Source organism: Capra hircus, chromosome 21 (genome assembly GCF_001704415.2).
Source record: "Capra hircus breed San Clemente chromosome 21, ASM170441v1, whole genome shotgun sequence".
In the NCBI taxonomy this organism is placed as follows: domain Eukaryota; kingdom Metazoa; phylum Chordata; class Mammalia; order Artiodactyla; family Bovidae; genus Capra; species Capra hircus.
In genome coordinates this window covers 44,386,539-44,390,525 of record NC_030828.1, presented here as the reverse complement: position 1 = coordinate 44,390,525, position 3,987 = coordinate 44,386,539, and the positions used below count along the sequence as shown (strand labels likewise).

Here is a 3,987-nt window from a genome sequence, read left to right as displayed (position 1 = left end):
GGACTTACTCAGAGAGGACGTTTAAAAATTATTTTTAATTGAAATATAGTTGTTTACAACGTTGTGTTAGTTTCAGGTGTAAGGCAAAATGTTTTAGACGTCATATTTTAGTTAGAGAAAGGGGTGTGGAGGTGGGAGAAAACTGACAATAGACACCGTGGGCAAATTAATTAGTATGTTAGATGTTAACAGCTATGAAGAAAGAAAAAAACGAGGAAGGAAAGGAGATGCGGAACTGCTATAAGGAGGCAGGTTGCTGTGTTGATTTCGGTAGTCAGGGGAGGCTCTCTGGAGAAGGTGACAATGTGAGCAGACTGGAGGGAGGAGGGGGATGGGCATAGGGCTGTCTGGGAAGAGCATCCCTAGCAAAAGGTCAGTTGGAGCAGTGTCTGGAGAATAGCAAGAAGGTCCTGAGTACAGACCAAAGTTTATGAATGGCACCGAGACTGAGAGAGGTGACTGCGTGGGGACAAGAACTGAGGGAAGGTCGTTGTAGACCTTTGTAAGGGTTCAAGTCTGAGTGAACCAGAAGTTTCCAGAAGAGAGGCAGCTTCATCTAAACCCTCCACACCCCACCCCCACCCCTCTTCCACAACTCCCCTAGTAAAGGAGAGAAAATCATTCTGGCTGTAAAGGTGGCCGAGCGAAAGCAGGGAGATCCATAGGAAACCTGCAGAATGCAGGCAAGATGATACTGGCTTTGAAGGGTGGCACAACGTGCCACAGCAAATAATACCATTTTGACCAAAGGAGTAGTTTGAACTGACGGCACTTAAAGAGCACCAGGTGGCTGGCTAGGCGTTTGGCAGCCGGCTCCCCGGTGCCCCTCTCGACCCGGCCTCCCGCACCCCACGCGCGCATCATCCATTTCTCGAAGCCTCTCCCCTAGCCCTCTTCCCCGCTTTCAGGCCGCGGTCCCCACTTGTAGAAAGAGGGACGGCGGAGAGGAAACGAGGCATCTTGAAACTCGGCGCCCGGATGCCGGCCACCACCACGCCCGGGCCGCAGCCACCCCGCAGGATTGCCGGGTCCTCGCACCCTCACCCGGCGCCCTGGCGGTGAGCGCACCGGTCTCTTCAAAGGGGCTTCCGACCAAGCCGGACGGTCTCACCTCGGGCGTCCCAGTGAGGTGTTGCGGCATTTCCGGAGAAAGTAAGGTCCCCGGCCGCTTGGTGGCGCGCACCCTTCGATAGCTCAGCTGGTAGAGCGGAGGACTGTAGATCCGACACGTGTGGTCATCCTTAGGTCGCTGGTTCGATTCCGGCTCGAAGGAGGTGCTGGTTGCTTTTGCGCCCCACGGAAAGGCACCCCGCCACCGGCGCCTCTGCCCCGCCCGACACCCTGCGGCTGCGCAGCGTCCTTTCTTCTTGGCCAGAGGCGGGAAAGCCTTTCGGGGACACCCTCACAGCCCCGCGTTGGCCGTGGCCTGGGGTCTCGCCTGGGCCACCTCCTGCCTGCAGGCCGCACACAGGCCCACAGCGCGGTGGCCTCCGCTGCGGGCCGAGCCCTCTGCTTTTATTCGCTTTCCCACTCCCACCCTTCCCCCACTCCCGCCCAGGCCCACCAAACGGCAGCTGTGCTCCAAAAGCCCTGGAGCGAGGCCGACAAGCACCCAGGCCAACACAGAGTCAGGGACAGCGGGGCACCCTTCCTGAAACCCCCTCAATGGCGTCTCAGTCCCCAGCTCTGTCCCCCAAGGAAGGTCACAGTCTCTGTTTCTCCCAGTCACAGTCTTTCAACCTCCCAACCACTTTCTCTCTGTCCCTTTCATATAGTCTCTGCAGGTGCAGACTTGGGGAGACAGAAAACCTTCCCAGCCATCTCTTGGGGCAGAGCTGCCACCCCGAGATCTTCCGAACCACTGCCTCCCCTGCTCCTGCATAGAAGCAGACGCCCGCAAGAGCAAAAGTCAGCAGGGCTCTCAGTGGGCCTGACAGTACTGATGAGAAATTCCGCGGCTGCTTCAGGTGTCCTGTCCTTCTGAGGACCCGGAAGTGGCCCCCGGGGAAGCCTCAGCTTTCATGGGCCGTTGCACCTATCCCTGTAGCCGCTGGAAGGTTCCTGTGGAAAGAACAAGGATTGCTCCCACCCTTAAAAGCGCCCCCACCATTCTGTACATCTGATGGAGGAGAGAGTTCAGCTCAGTTCAGTCGCTCAGTCGTGTCTGACTCTTTGCAACCCCATGAACCACAGCACCCCAGGCCTCCCTGTTCATCACCAACTCCCAGAGTCCACCCAAACTCATGTCCATCAAGTCGATGATGCTATCAAACCATCTTATCATCCTCTGTCGTCCCCTTCCCTTCTTGCCCTCAATCTTTCCCAGCATCAGGGTCTTTTCCAGTGAGTCAGCTCTTCGCATCAGGAGGCCAAAGTAGAGATGACAGCAAAAGTACAGACGAGCTCAGAGAGCCCTGAGTCGGGAGCAATGGGGGCTGATGGCAGGGAGAAGGGTGGAGGGTGGGATAGGAGGCAGGTGAGGAGATGTCAGCATGAGGGGCACATAAATTCACCTAGTTGCACAGACCACTAGCCTGTGGGTTCTGACCAGATAGCTAACTTTAGTGCTGGGTCCTTAAGGCTAAATTGGGAGAAAGAAGAGGATGAAGTGGAGAGAGCACCCAGAAGGAACTGGGCTGGACTGTTATCAAGAAGGAGCAGCTTTATTTTGGGGACAGACTGGTTTGGGTGTGGATACAGAGAACAGCAGGTAGTGGTACTTTCTCTCTCCCTTCCTGTGGGAGGGAAACTCCAGAGACTCTGCTTATAGTTGGGAGTCCATCTCAGAGGACTCTCGGCAGAACACTGATGGCAGGGTGGCTCTCTGAAACCTCAGGGGCGTGGGGCAGCCGTCCCCGACCCCTAAGGCCACAAGCCATTTTTTGGTTCTGGTTCTGATTGAAGGCGGGAGGCGAAGGGGACGACAGAGAATGAGATGGTTGGATGGCATCACTGACTCAATGGACATGAGTTTGAGTAGTCTTCGGGAGTTGGTGACAGACAGGGAAGCCTGGCATGCTGCAGTCCATGGGGTCGCAAAGAGTCTATCACTACTGAGCGCCTGAACTGAACTGAACTGCCTCTCAAACTGGAGACTGTGTTTCTGCTTTGTCTTCCTCTCCTGGCAAACTCCTGTGGTCACCCAGCACTTCTCATCTCAGCCCTTTGCATCGTCCCACTGCTAACTAACATGCGCCAACCTGGAGTCTTTGGAGTCTCCCTGGGCCTAGAGGGCTGTGCCGCGCAGTCTGACCGGTGCCCTTCCAGAAGGGTCCGTGGCTCTGCGGCTGCAGAGACCCCAGTCTCGAATGATACCGTCTGTAAAGACCAGCAGTTGGGGCCAAAAGAAAGAAACTTAGGCTTCTGTTGGATCTATTCCCGAAGGGATGTGGAGGTGTGCAATCCTTGGGGACCTGGATTTGGGGAAGTGGGAAGGGGTGTGGGTTTTGGTGACCACATGGCCAACTATTCTGGTCTGGGTGTCACAGAGACTGGCAGGGGGCCTCTGAGGCACTGTCCCCCAACCTCAAAGGGGCAGAGGTGCCTGCTGCCTGGTCAGGGAGTGGCAGCACACCAGGCTGAGGGAAGGCCACTTCACTGTGGCTTGCTGTGCCTCTGGAGGACTTTTGCTGGGTGAGCTAGCAATCTTGGGTGGTGGACACACACCCAGTGGGATCTGAAATGTTTGTAGCGTCCAACCTGGACACCTGTGCCCTCTGCCCCTCCCTCTGGATTCCACCCCCCTCTCCAGGAAGTCCACAGAACCTTGACCTCTTCCAGGAAGCAGCCCCTTATGCCCAGGAATTGGGGTAGGTGGGTGAAGGAGGGCAGCCAAAGCTGAATAGCTACAGGCCTGGTTAAGCCTGAATGTGCTGATTGCTCTGAGCCTGATAGCCTTCCCCATCACTCCACAGGAAGCCTCGCTGCGACCCAAAGTCATGGTGGGCAGGAGGGCGAAGGGGCACATCAGCTTCCACGGGGGGTGAG

At 56.4% G+C, this 3,987-nt stretch overlaps 1 non-coding gene across 1 annotated transcript; it reads left to right on the top strand.

Moving 5' to 3' along the window:
• Positions 1,184 to 1,273, top strand: TRNAY-GUA. Its single transcript is given in 2 exon segments — positions 1,184 to 1,220; positions 1,238 to 1,273. It is a non-coding gene; the product is annotated as a tRNA-Tyr (tRNA).